This window comes from Balaenoptera borealis (genome assembly GCF_965194805.1).
Source record: "Balaenoptera borealis genome assembly, chromosome: 9".
Taxonomy (NCBI): domain Eukaryota; kingdom Metazoa; phylum Chordata; class Mammalia; order Artiodactyla; family Balaenopteridae; genus Balaenoptera; species Balaenoptera borealis.
In genome coordinates, this window is record NC_138873.1 from 52,555,615 (window position 1) to 52,578,972 (window position 23,358).

At 48.1% G+C, this 23,358-nt stretch overlaps 1 protein-coding gene across 7 annotated transcripts in view; it reads left to right on the forward strand.

Annotated features, from left to right (window-relative positions):
* The first annotated feature begins 1,356 nt into the window (after nucleotides 1-1,356).
* The window catches only part of BEND3 (BEN domain containing 3), a 44,532-nt gene continuing 22,530 nt past the window's right edge, over nucleotides 1,357-23,358 (forward strand). The window contains exons 1-2 of one of the 7 annotated variants that reach the window (XM_082404739.1): nucleotides 4,496-10,794; nucleotides 22,784-23,212. The gene's annotated coding sequence lies outside the window, so the exon portion shown is untranslated. Of the gene's footprint in view, nucleotides 2,533-4,495; nucleotides 10,795-11,274; nucleotides 11,676-22,783; nucleotides 23,213-23,358 lie in introns of those variants that run through there. The other 6 variants (XM_082404740.1, XM_082404741.1, XM_082404742.1 and 3 more) reach the window with 6 other exon arrangements.

Here is a 23,358-nt window from a genome sequence, read left to right on the forward strand (position 1 = left end):
GACAGAGTAGTGGGGACAGGCAGGGCTGCTGTGTGGGCTCTCTAGCAGCCTGGCTGGGAGGAACCCTGCCCCCAAGAAGCTGTAGCGGTGAGTTGTGACCACAAACTAAAGGCCAGTGGGTTACATCTGACTTTGTTTGGCCATGTGAATTTCCGTCGCTCAGCATTACAAATCTAGGCAATTTTACATAAAAGTCCGGGTTGGGGCTTCTCTTGAATAATTAGCAGTTTGGGCCACACTGTGTTCAGTCGTTTATGGCACCAAGGCTGCCTGCCTTAGATAAGGAATGAACGCTCTAGTTTGCCAGAGTCCCTAAAAGTCCCTGTTTCATCCCTACGCTACAGCCAAGGGTTAGCTGCCACTCATCATGACACTTGCACTGCTGCTCTCCAGACGATAGAGGGTGGTCCTCTTTACCCCAGATTTTTTCCGTAAATGAAGAAATACAAGATAGACTAAAGATGGCTCATGCTGAAAGAAACAGAGGAGCTGGTGCATTTCTTTGTAGACCTGAAGACGTTCTTATGTGTCTAATAGGCAGACTGCTTGCTTCACTCATGAGCTCTCCTTACACGCTTCCTGTAGGCATTTGCATCACGTACCCCTGTTCTAGGCAGCCTTGCAAAGAGATGACCGTGTCCCTGGTTGGGCATGGCAGAGCTGCTGCCTGCAGGGCACGGCGAGCAGAATGATAGACAAGCAAGAACCCATGTGGGCAGATGCCTGGAGGGCAGAGGCCCCTGGAAGCTTCTGGTGGGGGTGGGGAGGACTCCAAAAGGATGGGGCTCAAGATGAAAGTGAAGTATAAAAACTGTTATTTCATACACACAAATGTATCGACTGAGATTTGCTTGCAGTACCTTTACTTTCTGGCTGGCTTGGTCATTTAGCTCAGGGCTTTGGTGGCACCAAAGTGAACATGCAACAGAGGCCACCAGGGCCTGTCCTGGAGAAAGACGGCAGGGTTCACTGTCCTTTCCTTATGAGAGGGGTAAGGAGAATGGACATTAGACTTGTGGTTTGGGGACCATCACATGTTTTAGAATTATATGACTCTATCTTTTTTCCTTCCTGGGTGGAGTTTGAATTTAAAGCGGTGTCTTCCAGATGGCATTCTGGCTGGTCATATGAACCTTTGTGCTTTTTCTGCTGAACTAGAAGTGTGTTTTTCAAAACCCTAACTGTTACGTGCCTGGGCTAGTTATTTCAACAATTTGCTCACCTCATTTATAACCAATAAAAATAACAGCTATTCTTTATTGAACTAACCTTATACCAGCTGCTCTGCAGTGCTACTCATAATTGCCTGCCTCATTTATAACCACCCTGTAGCGTGGGGTTGCCCCATGCTTTGAAAAAGGAAATGGAAGCTGAAAGCTTAAGCAGCGTCCAAACTCTCACGCTTAGTACATGTGGGAGCCTGAATTCAAATCCAGGGCTTCATAAGCCCCTGCAGTCTACAGCCAGCAAGTGTGACAGCATTTATCACCACCTGCTACCTGCAGGACAGCAATAGGGCTGGAGGGATGGAAATGTGAATGCAAAGGGCCAAGTCCCCAAGGAGCAGCAAAACTAAATTAGGCACATTCTTTAGAAAGAAAAGGGAAAGCAGATTCCTGCAGTGACAGAGATGTTGGCAGTGATCCTTGGAGTTGTGCCATAGCAGAGGAAGCCACCTTGTCGGCAGACATTCACTCTGGGACCCAGTGCTTCTGGGAGGTTAGGACCGAGTCCAAGTGAGCTTACTCCTCTTTTTCCCACCTGTTATGAGGTGGACTGTGTCCCCAAGATGATGTTGAACTCCTTACCCCCCTTGTCTGTGAAATAGGGTCTGTCTGGAAATAGGATCGTCTTGGCAGATGATCAAGTTAAGATGAGGCTGTTAGGGTGGGTCCTGATCCAAGATGACTGTGTCCTTATATAAAGGAGAAATTTAGACACAGAGACAGACATGTACAGAAGGGAGAGGATGTGAAGACCCAGGGAGAATGCCATCTAAGAGCCAAGGAATGCCTGAGGTCCCCAGAAGCTAGGAGAGAGTCCCAGACAGTCCTTGGTTCTGTCCCAGCCCTCAGACAGAACCAAGCCAGCCAACATCTCGATTTGGGACTTCTAGCCCCCAGAACCACTGACACAATAAATTTCTGATGATCTAAGCCATCCAGTTTGTGGTACTTTATAATGGCAGTCCTAGGAAAGAAAAACATCACCCAATACATACATATTTTAAAAGGGAAGATTCGGTTGTGTGGGTTTGTCATTGTCCGTTTCAGAGGCCTGCTGAGCAGGGCTGGCACCGAGCCCCTGGGGAGGTCTGGCATCACCCACGTGCAGCCTCGAGTGACTACCCACATTTCAAGCTTCAGCCCCAAGTCCAGTCAGCTGGAGCGTCGAGCGCATGTGTCACAGTCACAGCACGGAAGAGCCACTTGAGATACTGCAGAAGGCAACAGGAGGGATGACATGCATCTGAGGCTTCGTGGAGTCCAGTACAAGAGCATCATAGCAAACACGAATGAACAGTACAGTCAGGTAACGCCAGTTAGGCTGAGATAGGGGCTGTCTGCAGTAAAGCAGTACGTAGAACCCTGGGAGCATAGGCCTGGGTGCTACTGCCTCTGGTGTGGGAGGGGGATGGTGAAAACCTCACGACGGAGAAGACATTTGGCTGGGCTTCAAAGGATGAATAGGAGTTGGCAAGGGCACCACAGAAGCGTCACAAGCAAAGGCAGAGGAGAGAGAAATGCCCAGCCTGAGCAGGAAGGAGTGCTTAAGGACTCCCGTGTGTCTTAGAGTAGAATGGAATTTTCTGAAAGGAAAAGATTAAATTCTGTTCTGGTCAACACTACTACGTTTCAAACAACTAAACTGGGAAATAACCAGACTTAATTGGGAAACAGCAGAAGAATTAGTACTCAGGATATAATGCCGGTCATGCCAATTACCAGTTATGCATCTAGAGTCTGGCACATATTAGGCCTGCAATAATTACTTATTAAATGAAAGAATGAATTACAAACCATGTCATCACTCCGGGCTTTATTTTTTTTCCCATCTGTTTAAAAATGGGGTGGGGGACTTCCCTGGTGGTCAGTGGTTAAGAATCTGCCTGCCGGGCTTCCCTGGTGGCGCAGCGGTTGAGAGTCTGCCTGCCAGTGCAGGGGACGCGGGTTCGAGCCCTGGTCTGGGAAGATCCCACATGCCACAGAGCAACTGGGCCCGTGAGCCACAATTACTGAGCCTGCGCGTCTGGAGCATGTGCTCCACAGCAAGAGAGGCCGCGATAGTGAGAGGCCCGCGCACCGCAATGAAGAGTGACCCCCGCTCGCTGCAACTAGAGAAAGCCCTCACACAGAAACGAAGACCCAACACAGCAAAAATAAATAAATAAATAAATAAATAAGAAGTGTTGTAAGAAAGGTTTAATTAAAAAAAAAAAAAGAATCTGCCTGCCCATGCAGGGGACACGGGTTCGATCCCTGGTCCAGGAAGATCCCACATGCCACGGAGCAACTAAGCCCATGCGCCACAACTACTGAAGCCCATGCGCTCTAAGGCCCGAGTGCCACAACTACTGAGCCCACGTGCCGCAACTACTGAAGCCTGCACGCCTAGAGCCCATGCCCCACAACATGAGAAGCCCGCGCACCGCAACGAAGAGTAGCCCCTGCTCGCCGCAACTAGAGAAAGACCACGCACATCAACGAAGACCCAACGCAGCCAAAAATAAATAAATAAATAATTTTATATTTTTTTAAATGGGGTGGATTGGGACTTCCTTGGTGGTCCAGCGGTTAAGACTCCATGCTTCCAATGCAGGGGGCGTGGGTTCAATTCCTGGCTGGGGAACTAAGATCCCACATGCTGCAGGCAGTGTGGCCAAAAAATAAATAAATAAATAAAAATGGGGTGGATTGGTACGGCGAGGTGATATAGCTATTCCACCTCTCTCAGGTCTGTGATCAAGGGCAAAGAGGATGACAAAATGTGAAAACGCTATTGTTATAGATTAAATGTTTGTGCCCTCCCAAATTCATATGCTGAAGCCCTAACTGCCAACATAATGGTATTTGGAGATGGAGCCTTTTTGGAAATAATTAGGGTTAGATGAGGTTGTAAGTGTGGGGCCCTCGTGATGGGATTAGTGTCCTCATAAGAAGAGATACCAGGGAAGGAGCTTGCTCTCTATCCACCATGTGAGGATGCAGCAAGAAGGTGGCTATCTGCAAACCAGGAAGACAGCTCTCACCAGAACCCAACCATGCCAGCACCCTGATCTCGGACTTCCAGCCTCCAGAGATGTGAGAAAAGAAATTTCTGCTATTTAAGCGACCCAGTGTATGGTATTTTATTATAGCAGCCTGAGTAGACTAAGACAACTATGGAAGGAACTTTGTACCTGTATGATATTATTCCAGAGTCGGTATAGAAGGGTGGATGGAGCCCTACGTTGGGCGGGGGTGGGGGGTGGGGGTGGTTCTGGCATGTGGCCCAGATCCTGCCATGACTTAGCTGCCTGCCTTTGGGCTAGTCCCTTATAACACATAGGTGGTGCAGGGACAATTCCAGGAGGCGCCGTTCACATAGACTAGGAGCTGTCCTGCTCCAAGCCTTTGACCCTTTGTTTCTTCATCTATAGAGAGGGAAAGAGAAATGGAACATATGATATCTAACAACAATTCACTTATTCTTTCAGCAACTATTTGTTGAGAATTGACTATGTCTCAGGCACAGAGCCAGGCACTTGGAGAGAGTGTTGGAACATGGTCTTGCCCTCCAAAAGTTTACATTCTAGTTGGGGAGACAGATAAAGAGGCAATCACAGCTTCACATGAGCCGGGTCTCTGTGTCAGTCTGCTCAGGCTGCTATAACAAAATAGCACAGACTGAGGGACTTAAACAACAGAAATGTATTTTCTCACAGTTCTGGAGGCTGGAAGTCTAAGATCAAGGTGCCAGCAGGGGTCTCCTGAGGCTCTCTTCCAGGCCTGCAGACAGCCACCCACGTGTCCTGACATGGCCTTTTCTCTGTGTATGCACATCCCTCTTATAAGGACACCAGTCATTGGATTGAGGGCCACTCACATAACCTCATTTAACCTTAACCACCTCTTTAAAGGCCCTATATCCAACTACAGTCACATTCTGAGCTACACTGGGGGTTAGGAGTCCAACACCTAAATTTGAGGGGCCACAATTCAGTCCATAACAGCCTCTATGACAGGAAGAGAACAAGGTGCCATGGAGGTGCAGAGCAGGGGCCTCCACCCCAGACTGGGACCCACGAGGCCTCTTGAGGAAGAGAGCTAAGCTGCCGAGGACTGAAGAATGAGGCTGGAGGCTGAGCTGCTACTATTTTTAATTAATTAATTAATTAATTAATTAATTAATTAATTAAATTTTTTGGCTGCACGACAGCATGCCGGATCTAAGTTCCCCAACCAAGGATCGAACCCGTGCCCCCTGAAGTGGGAGCATGGAGTCCTAACCACTGGACTGCCAGGGAATTCCCCGAGCTGCTACTTCAATGAATACAACTGTGTGAAACACTAACCTTGTATATTTTACTCTTTGGTGGACTCATTTATTTTTAAACCTATTTGGCCTTTGGTAGGTGTGACATACAAAAAGGAACCCCAAAACATCGTTCCAGAGGCCAGTGTGCCTTGGGCAAGCTACCTTTCCTTTTTGCCTCAGTTTCCTTATTGGTATAATCAGGCCATTGGCATCTATTGCTTCTCAGGCCCTAATGTGCCGTGATTATAGGGAAATCCTTAGACATATTTGGTTACATCTCTAAAATACTGTGCTGACACTTTAGAAGCTTGGGGAAAGGGAGCCGTGGATTCTGTAGCCAAATACTGTATTTACTTTTGGAGCATTATTACTAAGATTTCTTCTCTTCTTTTTTTTTCCTGTCATGACAATAGATTGATAAAGGGGAGTCAGGTGACGGGTGTCAATCCAGGCACTCACACCAGTGTTGCATGACTTTTAGCTACTCCAGGGTGACTTTTGTTCCTTAGGCCAAGGTGACAACTCGACTCTTTTTTGGTCTGTGGGAGGGGGAAAGGGCTACAAAAGCAATAGATGCTCATTATGGGGGAAAAAGATGAAATCAAACATTTCATAAAGGTTTAACATGAAAAAGTAAGTCCTTCTTTCCACCATTCTATACCTCAGGGGTATCCACTGTTACCCCTGTGTTTTCCAGACCTTTTCTATTCACACCCAGATAGGTACATACATGTTTTTCTTTTTTTACAAAAATGAGATTACACTATATAGAGATCTATAATTTTCTTTTTACTCAATAATGTCATAGACACTTTTCTGTACCCATAAAAAAAGAGTACCTCCCCTCTTTCTAAAGCTGACATAGTATAACATAGCATGTGTCATCCATTTGACTATTTTCCAAGTTCTCTCCAATTTTTTTCTATTATGAATGATCCTGCAATGAACATCCTTGTAGATGTAGCCTTGGTTGAGTTAGGATAGATTCCTAAAGGTAGAATCACTGGATCTCAAGTTCATTTCTACGAGGTATTTCATTTTACAGAGAAGATTTCAGGCAAGTCAAGTAAGACTTTAAAAATGTATAGGTATGTATGGAGAGCATCTCATTTAGAGTCTTTTGACCCACAGCATGAAATAATTTCTTAAAAACCTGCCAATTACTAGAGCAGTATTATATCTCCTTTTTTTTTTTCTTTGTTAGTGGGCTCTGATTGGCTGGGAAACCAGCCTCCCCTTGCTCCCTGCTTCCTGCCTGTCGCTGCGGCTGTGTGATCAGTGTGGGGAACTCCTGACTGCAGGCCCTTGAGTGCCCTCTGGGCTCGGGGGCCCTGGTGGCTGCAGCGCCTCCAGCTAGCACTCTGGGCTCAGAATGAGCTATAGTTCAGGCTGGCATTTGTTTTCTCAAGGGCTTGAGATTGAGAGTGGGATTGCAGCAGTTTTCACTCTCCCTAATATTTCTTTTTGCAGACTCCTATTGTGCAAGCCAGATACTCAACTAAAATCAGATGCTAATGGTTATGCTGGGTGCTTAAAATCTCAAGGTGCTATAAATTATTCAGTAGTTATTCTACTCATAAGGAAAGCTGCCCAGCATAAAGTCTCTGCAGCTTTTCATTCAAAATCTCATTTTTTTCCACATTGGGTCACAGTGTGTCATTACCTGCTCCAGATTCCACTGAAGGTAGGGCTTCCCTGCCACCTCTCAGCACACAAGGGGTTAAACTCAACTCCCTGAGCCCACCTTCCCAAACAAAAGTCAGTTTTGCAAGCTATTCAGCAAGGTGTCTTTCAATAGGTTCTATTTAATAAAGTTAATACAGGCTCCTCTGCCCCTCCTCTTTTTCCCTCTTACTTTTCGGTTGTGAGTATTCACGGAATCTGGATCTGCCAGCTACTTCTGTTTGAAGTTGAAGGCTTGGCAAAATTTTACATGCATCAGGCAAGAAATAAAGTGGAAATGTCTACAAGTAACAGTGAAATCTGTTACATTGTTGTGACTTAACTACTGGGGGGGAAAAAAGTCCTACTAAATACTGTCTTGGCAACTATAAATACATTTTAGCGATGATCAAAACTTTTAGAACAACAGCTAAAAGATACCTGAAACCTGATGTCTGTCTGTCTGCCGCTCTTAATTATATACATTGACATTAAAGATATCCCACTCTTCATTAAATGCTGTGTAATTTTCCTTTTGAGTTTTTACAGTTAGTGTTTATGTGAGTCCTTTATATGGCCAAGTAGCCAGTTCACCCCCTGCTGCCTTTTACTCAGGTAAAATTGGAAATGAATTCATTAGATCAATTGCAGCAACTCTAATTTGAAATCTTGAAAAATGCATTGCTAATTAAGAAATTTCCAATCAAGTAGACTTCTAAATCTCAGGTTGTTATTTCTTTCAGGTCTTTATAAGTATCCTTATGAACCAGTAGCAGTCACTCCTACTGACTTTTTAAGATTGTGTCAGGCAAGCATTGTGTTTTTTAAACCTCATTCCTCTCCCCATCTTACTCCATGTTTATTCATATTTTTTATAAGGCATTACGTTTATCCAATAGCACTTTCAAAACTATTGTTTTTTTAAAGGCTCCAAGATACAACTGGAATACAACAATTCCAATGCATTTGTTTTCCCTTTCTCCTTATTAAAAAAAATAGAAATTCATATAAACATACAAAACCATTTGAAGGTAGGTAGTTTCCTTTCCCACATAGCAATAACTTCCATTTCTGTCTGTTAATAACTTATTTGGAACAGCTTACTTTGTTAAGTAGCAATGCTGATCCAGTTATGCAAATTAAGATACTTTAATTTGAATAATACTCAAGGTCACTTTGTAATTTCCTGAGAGATTATGTTTTGAAAAGTCAGTTTAAGTCAGTTAAGCACGCTGCTTGCCTTAGATGCTATTTATTAATAAAATTATTGTATTTGACAAAAACTTTGGTTTTGAACAATGTGAACAAAGAAATGTTAATTTCTAATTATTTTATATCTATTGTTTTATTATTTAATTTCTCCTCCAATACCTGAGTTGTTTTGTGAATGATTGGCTATAGATATATCCCTTAACACACATTTCATCTAGTCCCTTTTGTAAAAATGTAACAAGGTCATTTTACATTTTTAAACCATAAAGTGGTTTAAAAATGCAAAGTGAGCTTAAATGCTACTCTTAACTCTTCCTAACTTTTCCACTGGGAAACCCTAGAAAACTGAATTAATGAAATGCAACTTATGCTTTTTAAATTCTAATTATAACTGTCACATTAAATTGAAGGTGAGACTAAAACTGCTATATCTGTTAACTAAGTCAAGTGATGTACTATATCATACGTGTTATTTAATGTGCGAATGTTAAAAGTCAAGTTCCCGGCAGAAATCGAAGTGCCTCCATTCTGTCTTCAGGGAATGTATAAATTAACCATTCTGCCCCAAGCGGTCCTCCTCCCTTCCTCCCTCCGCCCTATTTTAAATGTAGATAGGGCAACCCAAGCCTTTTGAATTTGAAGGGCTGCTATCTCGGCCCCATTCTTTTCTTCATCCTGTTTTGAATGACACTGAGCACGTATGGATTCTTTTATAAAAGCACCCCCTGGATGCAGGGCTTGGTTCTCCCGGCTGCTTGCTAATTTTGCATAGCAATTAGTACTGACTTCTCAAAATCGGCTATCCAAATACAGTTCGAGAACGTTCCACGTAGTTCCTCAAAGGTCTTAGATAACCTCTTGCCTCTTGATTTCAAACCCGAAGGGGAAGAACTTGCATAATTGCTAAATTCCCAGTTGGAGCGGTCTGGCAGAGGATACGTAATCCAAAACGATACGTTAATTCAAACCCTCCCCGCGCCTGGGCAGCAAGGAGCCAGCATATGCCTTCTTGTAAAATCTATTCTACCAGTTCACTGACCGCGCAGGGCTGGGCCACATGGCCCTTCCTTGCAGCCAGTCAGCTGTGAGCAGCAGATGGGATAATTTGCATTTTTCTTTTTATACTTTCTTCGACCGGCAAATTAAAGGATTTTTTTAAAATTTACATTCTCATTGTTTGCCTTAAATATAAACGTGGCTTAACTGTTGGGTTGGGCTTCCCTGACCCTCACACCCCACACTCCTTCAAGTCAGTGAGACTTGAGAAAATACCCGAGCGGTACGTTTCGTGTTTATCAACTTGGAATCTCCAGTCCGGGAGTCATGAGTAGAAAGAATCAGCTTTTACTGAGTTGGTGACTCGTGTTTTTCTATTTTAAGAGCTTGGCGCAGATACCCCGTGGGTTTGTCTGTGGCATGTGGGTCTGCGAGCGCGCGCACTTCTGAATCTCTGGCTCTGTGGCCTCAAACCTCAAAACTTCGGGTTACAAGTAGAAGGCAGATTTTTAGCTCTCAGCCTTACATGAGAGGGCGGCCACCCTGCTGGGGGAGTGGCCAGAGCCAGTGTTTCCCAGCGCCGGGGTCGCTCTCCCGCGGCCCGCCAGACTCCATGCCGGCTCCGCGGGGCCACCGGGTCCCCGCGCCCCGATGTCTTTGTGCCGATCGCGGCGCGGGAACACTCGCCCGGGGGGCCAGGGCCACGGCGGAGATACCAAAAATGCTGGAGAGGCGCGGGCGCGAGGGGAGGCGCCCAGTACAGTCGCCGATCCGCGGAGGAAAAAAAAAAAAAAAAGTAGGAAAAGAGGCTTTTCAGGTCAAACTCCTCGTATCTAAGAAACCACGTTTTAGAGAAATGACTGGCGATGGGGAAAACACACGGTGTGCAGGGTACATTGTTAGCCAGCGCTGGCCCGGCTCACCGTGGGTGCGCGGCCGCCGCTCCCCGCCCCGGGCAGCGGGCGCGGGCCCACGTGGAGCCGCGCGGTACCGGATGAGCGCGCCGGGCAGCCCGGGTCCCCGGAGTGCGCGCCCCAGCTCCCTGCCGCGGCCGTTCACGCCCGAGCGCCGCCGCCGGTCCCGCGTGTGCCCCGCTGAGGGGGAGGGGCGGGCCGGGGGTGGGGGCGGAGGGGTTGTGGTTCCACTGCAGCGGGGGCTCCTGTGTCCTTGTGCGGAAATGACACACGGAGTCCCGTCACGTCACGCGAGAGCGCAGCGCACGGACACACACAAAGAGAGGGGAAAATACACGGCGCCCGCCCGCTGCCCCCAGCAACTCCCCGGGCCGCCCCGGCCTGGCCCTCCGCGCGCGGCCCCCACTCCCCAGCCCCGCACTCCCCCCAGCCCCCACGTGGCGCCCCAACTCGGCGCGGGCCCGCTCTGCAAAGTACAGAACTCGTGTCCCAGGTAAGTGCGGGGCGGTTCAAGCCGGCCGCGCGGTGGCGGCGGCGGCGGCTCCGGAGCAGACGGACGGGAGAGTGGCTGCAACATCCATGCTGGGGTGGGGGCGGGAGCAAGGGAGGAGACGCGCAGGGGGGCTGCCCGGAGCGCGCTCGCCGGGAGGAGCGCCCACCCCCGCGTAGGGCCGAGACGCCGGAGCGGGCGCCCGGTGCCCACGGGCTCGCCGCGCCCATTGTGCCGCGCGCTCCTTTGTGCCCGCTCGGAACGCGGCGGCTCCATGTCGTTCCGGGGAGCACGCGCGCCGTGCGGGGGCGGGGGGGGGACGCGTAGTGGAACAGTCCGCGCCGCCGCCCCACTCGCGCCGCGCGCCGGCCCCGCACCCCCGCCGGGCGCCGCGATGGAGCGGCCGGAGCCGCCGGAAGGCTCTGCGAAGCCTGCGGTGGACTCGGCGCTCGCGTTCGGCCGGGCTGCGGCTGGGGACGGCTCGGCGTGCAGAAGGGGGTGTCAGAGCAGGAGCAGGGGGCGGGGACTGGAGGGAGATGCCGAGCGGGGAGCGGGAGGCCCGAGAAGCTGCCGCTCGGAAGGACGCTGCCGCCGGAGTCAGCAAATGGAGCGAGGCAGGCCCGCGGCGGCGGCGGCGGCGGCGGCGGCCGCCGGGAGCGGACAGGGACGGGCCCCGCCGCCAGGGGGCGCAGCGCTCCCTCTCCGGCCATCCACGGCGCGGTTCGCTGTTCCCGCTGCCCGGGAGCTAGAGGCGGGCGCCCGGCAGGCGCGAGGCCTTCCCGGCCGGCCGCCGAGCCGGAGCCGAGGCGCCCGCCGCCCCTCGTGACCGCCCCCTCTTTCTCGCAAACGTGAGTTCCCACGCAGCCTTGGTCCTCGCCGCGCCGGTGAGTTGTTCTGCAACGCGCGTGAGGGCCTTGCGTGTCGACACAGTTTTTTTTCCAAGGTGTTTTTTGCAGAGGTAAAGGACTTTTGAGTGCTCAGGTGGCCCGTCTGGAAGAATTTTACACGCAGATGCCAACCAGGCAAGGATGTGCGGAACAGGGCTAAGCACTTCGGTGTCAACTTCACCTTCTTAAAAGTAATTTTTGTAACTTTTTAACTGTTCCCCGTGCCTCGGGGCAACGCGTAGAGTGCCCGAAAGCTGCGGCTTCGGGAAACTGAGGCTAGGAAGTAAGTTCTCGGGCCGGGGCTGGCTCGGGATGGGCCCAGAGGGACAGAGACGAAGGAGATTCTTTTGTTATCCACACTCCCAAACCCGCCCCCCTCAGTTTTTCTGGGGTTTTTGTTGTTGTTGTTTGTTTTTTTAACCATCCATGCCTAATTTCCAGTTTCATGTCGCCGTACAGGACCCTGTCAGCTTCCTTCACCCTCAGTACTGAGATTTGCTGAGATTTTGTATCTTCACAGTTTTACATCCCGAGCCATTAACCCAGTGTCTGATAACTTAGTAGGTGCTCAATAAATTTTTGCTGAATGAACGGAGAGCTTCTTGGATTACAGAAGAAAGTGGGGCCAGCGCATCCTGTTGCTGCTAGTGGGCTAGCTGGCGTGTGCATGGCCCTTGAAATGAAATTCATGGAAAAACCAGAGCCTTTAAAATCTGTCACATAAACACTCCACCACTGAACGTGGGTTTTACCGTAGAGGCCATGTCCTTGTTGAAGCGATTTAACAGAAAAGTGTTATGTTCTTGCCTTCCCCCACCACGTACAAAGCACTAGTAATAAAAGAGAGACCACTTACTACCTAGTAGACAAGACGGCCAGCATCCCAATAATCCGTTAAAGGTACCACATGGACACATTTTCTTTACCCTCTTCCAAACTTCTGGGCTTCTGAGTATCTCATAGATGATCAAAAGAGGAGTAGAATGTCTAATAATTCGGAAGAAAAAAACTGGAATCAACCCTGACAGAAGTTTGAGTAGGTGAAAATTTAATCTCCTGCTGGACTGTCCCACCTGCCACAGGTGGGACAGTCCAGCAGGAGAGCTGTTTAGAAAGCCCCTGAAGCAACAGGGAAAGAAACCACATGCTTTTTATGAATTGTATTGACACCATGGTGAAAAATTGGGGGATCTGTCTTTTAAAGACCTCAAATTTTATAACGTAGAGACACATGAAGGTTGCTAGCCAACCAGCAAAAATAATTTGGTGTTAGTGTATGGGAGGTTGGGGTGTAATGTTTTTGTTTTTCCTGGCACTTAATTTTGATGACAAATTATGGTTCCTCTCCTGTTATTCATTGTGCCTATTATTGGCTAAAGCAAGTTTGGGGGAATTATTTGTAGAATCAGTCTTTGGGGTGATGGAACTTTTCCGTATCCTCTTGATGGTGGCTACAGGGATGTATACCTGTGTTACCTTTCATAGAACTACACCCCCTCCCTCCAGAAAGTAAATTTTACTGTATGGTAATTTTAAAAAAATAGAAATTGAAGTCACACACACACACACACACACACACACACACACACACAAAACATGATCCCAAAAGGGATATTTTATGTGCTTTGTGAGCATCACCTTGCTCTTGCTGTTTCTTTCCCACTTCACATTGGACAATGGCTCTTCTCCCCCAATGGCTCTTCTCCCCCGTCTGATGTTCCAGTATCTCTTGCAACATTATTTCAGCCCAGGCTCTTGTAGTTTCTGGAACGAGCTGCCACACATGACCTGCACATGCCAAGCTAAGGGCTCTCCACGCTGGCATCAAGCCTTCAGTATGTCAACAGGAGAGGTGTGATTTCATTTGGAGTGGCATTAATGCCTGGCATGTTAGTCCCTGAATGATCAGACTTTTTACAAACTATCGTTTTAGAGCTGAGTTTTTCTCAGCAGCTCACCTGGTAACATGCCCTTCCTCTATTTTTAATTCAACTTGAAACACATGTACGGACATCCCTCAATATTTGTGGGGGATTGGATCCAGGACCCCCTTCAGATACCAAAATCCACAGATGCTCAAGTCCCTTACAGTGAGTCCTTCATATCCTCGGATTTCGAACCCACAGATTTAGAAGGCTGACTATTTAAAATCAGCACTTTTAGGTTTTTGTTCTCTACTAACGGCCACCTCTCCTCTCCTCTTGTCTGATTATCAGTTATCAGTTATCACTGCCCAGTGAAACACAGTATCTGTAAAGGCATTGAATGCTCAGTTGAATAAATCACATGTTGGTCTTTCCTTGTTTGCCAGGGGCTGTTGGTTTGAGCACTGAGCTAGTAAATTGAAGGGGGGAGGCTGGGGATGTGGAGGGGGGTAGCTTACACACGACTATGCCCCAACTCGAGTTAGCTCATGTGGTCACAAGACAACACATTTGTAAAAGTGGGAAGTACAGAGGAAACTCTGCTTATACCTCCTAGGAAAATTAGTCACCATTGTCCAATCAGTCACATGGGTGGCTGCTGGGATATGCTGGCCCTCCTTTTCTCCTTGACCCCAGCTTCTGGGTTCCATGGTTAAAGTTAAAAGCAGAGTCTGACTCCTCCTACCATTGATGTCGAAGGAGGTAGCCAGTCCTTCGTGAGGCCAGGGAGGGCTTAATAAGTAGAAGCCCTTAGCTGAGGAAGACATCACATTTAGTCACATTCAGAAAACGCAGTCTCCGAAGGGTGAGACGCCGCATCGCAGGCAGGCGGGGCTGTGTGATTGTCCTTCGCTGCTCGCGCTGAAAGATAAGGCTGTTCTCTGAATGAGGAAGGCAGCGACAATTACAGCTTTAGGAAACTCAGGGGAGCATTGCCCTGGTTTTGTGAGGACTGGTATTTTTCAAACTTTATTTGAAGATGTGTCTAAAAATAAAAACAAATTGCAAACATGTCCTGCAAGTCCCATGGGCTGGATGCCACAGCCAAGAGGGCCGGGTTCTGAGATCCCCAAGGCTCCCAGCCGTTCCTGCAGACCCAGAGACGGAGCCCAGCAAGAGTGGATGGCATGGGAACATTCTTCCCGTCCTTAGGGAGAGCATTTTGATTTCACCCCTTCCAGTTTAACGTTTCTTTTTTTCTTTCATTTGAAAGAAACGTTACAAAACCTTTGAAAAGTTTTAAACCATTTTATTTTAGTTTTTAAAACTGTTCACCGTTAAGATGCACTTTAAACATCTTTAAAAAAAAAAAGGCTTTATAATAAGTAACGTTTACTGAGTGCTGTGTGCCAGGCACTTTCTCCTTTGTAGTTTTCACAGAGTCTCTAGAAGGAAAGGTAGTGTGTGCAGCTCCTTTTACAGAAGAAAGCACCAAGGCTTGGCTGGGTAAGCCACTTGTCCGGGATTAGAAGCTAAACGTAGGTGAAGCCAGGATTAGATAGAACACAGGTCTTTCTGCCCCTAAAGTTTAGTAGGGAATTCCATTTTCATCCAAATCAGCTGTACCTTCGTGATCCGAAGGCCCACCTGGCCTGTTGACTTGCTCCTGCATCTGAGCCCAGCCTACAACTGTGTGCTCCGCAGGGAAGGGAGAAGGCAGAGCGGGGATGGTCCACCCCCCTTCGGTCCCAGCTCTTCTTGGAAGACTGGAATGAGGCCACCACCCCGAGTCCACCTACCTCTTTCCCTCTTCCTGCTCTCCGCAGCACCCACCCCAAGCGAGGCACAGCCCGCCGCCCCCCTACTTCTCTGTCTGCAAACTGGGAGGACTGTTGTGAGGACTGCACCGGTGAACGTGTAAAACACTTAGACCTCAGAGGCAGCACTGCATGAATGTCAGCTGCTGTCCTCCTTTTCTATGTTTAGTTTTTAAAAATCAGTATAACCTGCGGGTGGGGAGGCTTCATGAAGTCAGATCACATGGCTTGGCAAGATGAAGTAAGGTTTAGTTAGGTCTTAGTTAAACTGTTTAAATCCTTGCATGTATTTTATTAATATCACCTTTAAAATGGTCTGGGCCTGATCCCCGTGTTTTACCTTTTGTATGTGGCAGGGCTGCACAGCCACCATCCCGGGGGTCTCAGGCTCCGAGCATTCCTACTCTGGGGCTCACGTTCTCAAGGGGACCCTCAGGTGGTGCGAGTTCGCCTCGCTTTCCATCTGGAAACAGGAGTGGAGGTCGGGAGGATTTGCCCCCAGGCGGCCTGAGGTCGGGCTGCTGGGCCAGGTCTTTGGACCTGACCTCGTCGTGTGGGGGAGTCCTAAGTCCCGTGGACATTTCCGATGTGGTAGGGCAGAGTCCTGAGTCAGCCGCCTGGGATTTGAATGTTGAGGTTTCAGGAAGCCCAAGTACTTCCCATTTCTGAGCCTGCTGCTTGTCCTGTGAGACTCGGGCAGCCGCAAGCCTTTAGCGCCTCTGATTAGCCTGGGCTAGATTCTCCTAAAAGAACTCAATGCAGAGGCACCCCAGGCCACTCCCAGCCCCCTGTGGGCGCCGCTAGAGGACGTTTTTCTTTGGAAACCTGTGGGGCGCTTAGGGAAGAGCCCAATGATCCTGTGCGGGCAGAGGGGTTTGCCATGCCAGGTGCCCCCTGCTTGCCTTACCGTGGTCTAGCCTCCAGCTCCTGACAAAGACAGGCTCTCCCAACCCCCCAGTCAGATTCTCGCGTGACTCCTTATTACGCACTTTGAGCTGGTGACCTCAGAACACTCCTTCCTTTTTCTGTGGCCCAGCCACTCCTCAGCTCCCCAGACCTCCCCTCCCCTCTCCCCACTGCATCCTGCTGCTTCACCCTGGAGCCAGGGCCCCTAGAGCAGGCCCCTGATTTGCCCAGTTTTGTCCGGTTTTGAGGAATCAGGGAAGGAGGGCTCCAGGTTCGGGTCAGAAGTCTCCCAGGGTGCTCAGACACAGACATGAGAGAACCCCAAAGAAAGCACCGTCCATCATCCAGAATGCAGGAACCCAGCAAGTCCAGCCTAGAGAATTGCTAAGCTGCTCTCCAGCCCATTTGTTTTCTCCAGCCAGCCACAGACTCTCTAAATGACCTGGCTTTAGCACTCAGCTTGGATCCCTAATCCAGGAGACTTGGTCCTGGTTTGGTTTTTTTTTTTTTCCTCCCATGAAATTTGACTTATTTCGAAAAACACTCCAAGTATCAGGCAATGCACTAATGGGGCCTATAATACACCCACCAGGAAATGGCATTTCCTTAGTGTTCAAAGCTGATCTTTTCACCTTTTTGTTCACACCTTGGCTTGTGAACTGAGAATTTTTTCTGATCTCCCCGTCACCCCATACTGAGGAGCTTTTTACACCTTCAGAGGCAATAACTCAGAGACAGTTATGAAATGAAAGGTCTGCACTAGTTTGTCAGTTATATATTGTTTCTTAGAGCATCAGTATTTTAAAATATCCTCCTTGTCTGATGCCCTGGAGGTCCCAAGAAGCTCCTGGACAGTCAGTCTATTTTTCTTTTCTTTTTTTTTTTTAATTTATTTTATTTATTCGGCTGCGTCGGGTCTTAGTTGCAGCACGCGGGATCTTCGCTGCAACATGCGAGATCTTTCGTTGCAGCACACAGGCTCTTCGTCACCCCGTGCGGGCTCAGTGGTTGTGGCGCACGGGCTTAGTTGCCACGTGGCATGTGGGATCTTAGTTCCCCGACCAGGGATTGAACCCGTGTCCCCTGCATTGGAAGGCGGATTCTTAACCACTGGACCACCAGGGGAGTCCCAGCATCAGTATTTTAAATACTTAAATGATTTGAGTTTACATTCTTAGCTTGTTGCTATTTATGGGTATATCTTAGAATATGACCTGGCTAGCAGTAAAGATTGCTAAACTTCTTATTTTTTCATTTTAAAAAAGTCTCATTTTCAAAGAATTGCATGCTCACTGTAGAATATTTGGAAAGTAGAGGAAACTAAAGAAGAAAAATCATACATAATCATTCTAATTGGAGGTAATTAACATTTTGGCATGTTTTCTTCCATCTGCTTATGGCATTTTTCAATTACATTGTCAAGATATCCCCCATGAACTTTGAAGTACATTGTTATTGACTGGGTGGCCCTGTAATGAACAATTGATTTTGAATCTTTACACATAATTTAATGTTCGGCTCTTTCTGTCAATAGAGGTTTTGAAGTCGTGTGTTGAGAAAAATGTGTAGAAGTTGACTTTCTAACTTTGTATATTGGAAATAACAATAGTGATCAAAGGTGATCTCAATCCAGGTCACATTGAGTTTGTTGTCCCTTCCATCTTCTCTGCAGCTTTTTGTGGAATTTATCAGTAATTAATAGTGACTGATGGTTACAGAGGGCTTACTCTGCACCAGGATTTCCACCCTCAGCCTGACCCTAGAGTTCCTACCTGTGTTTAACCTAAGATCAATTCGAAGTAAAAGACCCCCTGGCCCAGGTTCTTTGCCCTTCTGGCCGTTGCTCATTTGTATCATAATTTTCAAGTGTATGAGGCTCTAAGTGACAGAAAGATTTGTCTATAGGTCTTTATAACATGAAAGTGATGAAGAAGATCAAGATATGCCCATTTACACATTGACAGCGTTATTTCCAGAGCAAGTATTTTCCCCTAGAATTTGCTTTAATGTTATTTCTTACCCTAAAGGAAAAAAATCTTGTAGATATATGTCAGAATTTAATATTATTTGTATCCAGATCACAAAATTGTAAGCGCTGGTGGTCTGCACAGCTGTGGCATGCGGCCTGTGTTTATTAGATGTGAGTTGTTTCTATAACAGTTGTTATAGAAACCTTAATGTAATATCTTCTAACCTTGAGGTTCTGACTGCTCTTTCCTTCCTGTTACTGTTATCTTCTAGTGTTTACCCATCCTCCCCTCCAACAGAAATTCCCGGAGTTCTGTCTTCGTCCTCCAGGTCCTCCCATCTCTACCCTGTGTTGGTTTCAATCCCTGTAAATAAGCTATACAGCCGATCGATCCCCTCTGCACAGAGGACAGTCACCCCACCGGCACCAACAGCTCCCCGTCACACAGTGGGAAGTGTAGCCACCAAAGCATAGGGCAGGGAGACCGGGGGCCTCCTGGAGAGGGAAGGAGACCATACACAGGGAGACCATACTCCCAGTGTATGGTCTCGAGCATGTTACTAACCTCTCTGAGCCTCGGGTCTCACACCTATACAACGAGATGATTTCTGAGGTTCCGTTTGGCTCTAAAACTCTGCCTCGGTTTCCTCACTTGTAAAATGAGACTAAGAAGAGTTTCCACCTCCTAGGATTGTTAGGTTAATTACACTTAGTAGAGCTCTTAGCACAGCATCTTCCATAGTGTAGGCTGTTGTTTGCATTGAGTCTCCGTCAAGTGTGCAAAAGCACTGGGCAGTGTGGCGAGGAGTTGGAAGGGAACGGCACGGCAGGGTTTCTGCCTTCCAGGGGTTGCCCAGGTGAGCTGGGGTGTCCCTCTGTTCCCGCCACACCCGTGTTGGACACCTCCATTAGCACCCTCAGGGCTGACCTCAGCCAGGGACTCTCCCATCGGATGCCCATTAACAGGCCCCCTTACTGGTTTTCAGCCCTTCTCTGTCTCCTCCCAAAGGGACTACTCCAAATCCTTGTCTCGAAATCTACTTCTGGGGGAACTTACACTAAAAAAAGAAGTGATACCGAAATTTCCATGATACATTAAGCAAAAGAAGCAAGGAGCAAGGATCTTAAACCTTTTAGTCTCAAGATCCCTTTCTACCCTTAAAAAGTATTGAGGACCCCAAATAGCTTTTGTTTATATGGGTTCCTGTCAGTATTTACCATGGTAGAAACTAAAACAGAAAAAGAAAAAACGTTTAAATATTTATTTACCAATTCATTGAAAAATAACCAAAATAAATATATTACAAGTTAATGTCAATAATATTTTTATGAAAAAGATATTTTTCCAAAGAAGTGGAAAAAGGTGGTATTGTTTACATTTTTGCAAATATCTCTGATATCTGACTTAATAGAAGACAAATGAATTTTCCTATCTGCCTCTGTATTCAATCTTTGCAAAATGAAGTATCATGTAGTCTCTGGAAAACTCTCCTGCACACCTGTGAAAAGAAGGAGGCAGCAGCATCTCAGTCTTATTATGAAAATAATTTTGATCTCATGGACCCCCCCCCCCCCGAAAGGGCCTTGGCTGTACTAGTAAACTGGGTCTCCAAAAAGAAAAAAGAAAGAAAAAAACAAAGCCTGGAACAGGACTGATTTGTAAAAGTGTCACTTTCCACGGTGTGCCAATTTCAAGCTACCAACTTGACTCCACTCGTGCTGGACTTGGGGAGAGACGTGCAGTCTGTGCAGGCAGCGTGCTGCATTGATGTCGCACTTTGAGGACCTCTGGCAGAGTGTCTGCGGAAGGACTCAGGAAAACCGACGAGGTTGCCTCCAAGAGTGTAACCCAGTGACTGGAGGACAGTGGGCTTTTTTTTTTTTTTTTTTTTTAAATATTTATTTATTTATCTTTGGCTGTGTTGGGTCTTCGTTTCTGTGCGAGGGCTTGCTCTAGTTGCGGCAAGCGGGGGCCGCTCTTCATCGCGGTGCGCGGGCCTCTCACTATCGCGGCCTCTCTTGTTGAGGAGCACAGGCTCCAGATGCGCAGGCTCAGAAGTTGTGGCTCACGGGCCTAGTTGCTCCGCGGCATGTGGGATCTTCCCAGACCAGGGCTCGAACCCGTGTCCCCTGCATTAAGCAGGCAGATTCTCAACCACTGCGCCACCAGGGAAGCCCCCGACAGTGGGCTTTTTAACCAAATATCCTTTTATACCTTTGGAATTGTCAGATGCATGCCCATCCAGTCAAAAGAAAAGGAGACTTTAAGCATCTTCCCTTCTTAAAATGAACTCTCTAAGTTGATCCATAATTTGTCAGTCTTCAGCTTTTCCACTTCTTTGTGGCATCTCTTAGAACTGGTTCTTTCGAAGCGCCGGTGACCGGTTCTCACCGCTCTGCCTGCCCCTTGTCTTGCTTCGCCCTTGCTTCCCACTGTGGGCCAGGCGCACTGAAATGCAGGAGGCAGATCCAGCCACTGCTGCAGCAGGAGGCCCTGAGGTGGCCCTGCCAGGTCCTGCATTTATGTAGCCAATTTAAGCAACTTATCCTTGTAATTTGATGTTTGAGTGTCTAAAGCATCTTAAACATTTGGGATTACCGTTCCTTTTGCACTTTTGGTAAAAACTGAAGGTTTTCTGATAGCTGCTTCCCCCCCCACCCCACGCATGTGCCCTGCATGGAAAATCGAACACTGTCATCTCGCCCTGTGAAGAAAGATAGAAACTATTAGGTACTATAATAAAATGATATATGCTCCTACGAGCTCTGCGATATTTAAAACCTTTCTTTACCGCTGACAGTCACTTTGCCTGATGCTTCCTAGGCTATTTGGGTTCAAAACAAACAAAAAAGCATTTTCACTTATTGGATTAACCACTGGAGATTGGTCCTGTTTGAGAGTTACCCTCCCATAGGTCACCCATGTCTTAGAAGCTGTGTGTTTTAACTAGAGGCAGCGGCAAGCTACATGTGTCTCCTTGACACGCGTCCCTTTCACTCGTTTAAATCTTCCCTTGGGATTGGTCAGGGACATGGAACAGGCACCCCCTGGGGAAAAGCTGATTTTCAGGAGCATGTGGATGCATAGTTAGACTGTCTCACAATTCGAGATTCGTGGTGAGAGGACTAAGAGGGTTTTGAGAAGGAGAGAATGTTAAAATGAGAAATTCTACAAAGTCCTGCAGGCAAAGGAGATTGTAATCCTAGCAGCCCAGCGGGCGGGTGCTGCAGAGTTGGTAGCTCCTACATAACCTATAGTTGTGTAAGCGAAAGGAATTTCTGCGGCATGCTTGGCATCTGGGTGTTTAGTGTCCGCCCAGGATGAACAACCTTGTGACCTTCATCTGGGCAGATGACCAGGAAACGGAGGTAGCAACGTGTGATACCCGTCCCCTTTCTACCCAGCTCAGGCGGTGTTGATGTGCTGTGTCTACGTCAGCTCGGGATGCTGGCAAGGGACCCACACATCCCATCCCTCTTGTAGCAACATCTGTATTGCGAAGTGGACTCTATATAAGCACAGAGCAGCCTCATTTTCCTGCTAGTGATACGGAGATGAAAGGAGATTTCCAGCTGCTAGTGGTCAGAGAGATCCAAGGCTGGAAACGGGCCTCTGTGTTCATGAGAAGAACCTTAACAGAAGAATGAGGATTCTGTTATTCCCTCTCATGGTGGCTGACGGGAGATACACACAGATTTGGTTTGAATCCTAGTTCTGCCACCAAACAGCTGTGTTATACTGGTCAGGTAGGTGCCTGCCCTCTGTTCCCTTCCTCCCCCTTCCAGTAGTCAAACATCTTATTTCTGTAATCAAAATGATATAAAAATAATTTTCCAGCTTCACTGAGGTATAATTGACAAAAATTGTAAATATTTAAGGTGTACGCCCTCAGTTTTTTTATTCAGTTGGGATTGAAATAGCTCAGGGTAAGACCAAGGCGCACACGAAGTGGGCAGGCAGGGCCGGGCCCCAAGTGCGCAGGCCGCGGGTGTTAACGGGGACCCTCACCTCGCTCCGCCCCACATGAGCCGCAGGCACTTGGCTTTCCAGGTCTTGCAAACGGGAAACTCCCCGGCTTCCCAATGAGCGTGGCTTGTTCGCCGGCTAGGAGGGAAGGGGCGCACCACACTGCGTTCTGGGTTCCTTCTGTGCCAATCTAGCGTCTGTCGCTGGTCTATAAATGGACACGGAAATGTTTCCCAAGGCAGATGCACTCTGGGCGCCCTGGACGCCCAGGAAGCCGCCGCCCCTTCCGTGAGGCTGCCCAGCCCCCTCCGGCTCTCCTCCCACCCGCAGGTGGCTCGGGTGTGCGCCCTTCGCTCATCGTTTTATGACGCGAGAATCGGGGCGAGCTCAGAATTCAGGTGCTAAGATTGCCTGCACTAGGGTCACTTGGTGGTGGTTCGGCGAAAACGCTTCGGCGCACCGAGTCGCCTTCCCGCGCCTCGCTCCCAGAAATGGAGTGTTAGACAAGCGGACCGTCCTTGCTCAGTGCCCGTGGTTCTGTGCTGGGTTTTCTCATCGACTCCTGTTTTCTTTTCCTCTAGGATTCCCTCGTCGTTTTCATGCTTTCCACTTAGCCAGAGGCTTTGTGGCTTTTCACCCGTGACCCTTTTTTCCCCCCAAATTAACCACGTGCCGTCTCCTCCCTTTCCCACCTTTTCTCTTCGGAATGTAATTTGTTCAGTACACCATACCCTCTCCAGCAACCCTGTACTCGTTCCTCCTCAGCTGTTCTGCAGCTTCTCACTTGAGGAGACGGCTTATGCGACGGTGCGGCAGGGCCTCCCGGGGCAGATGGCACCCCTGGCCTTCACCCGGCGGGAGGCTCACCTGCGTCTCCTTGAGAAGCCCCCTGTCTGGGCTGCGAATCAGGCCTGAGTTTCTGCCCAGCGTTGGCCAACCTTGCTGTCTGAAAAGAGTACTGGTGCTCACCTAACCTGCCTGGGACTCCCTCCCCTCAGAGACACCCAAACGTGAGATTTCTTTCCTTGAAATACAATGGAAATTGTCTTTGCTGAAATTCACCTCTGGTAAAATAGTTCTTGGCCCCTTGAAGTTGACTTACTGTTTATTTTCACTCAGTCTCACCTGCATGTTATGTTTTTCAGACAGGAGATAG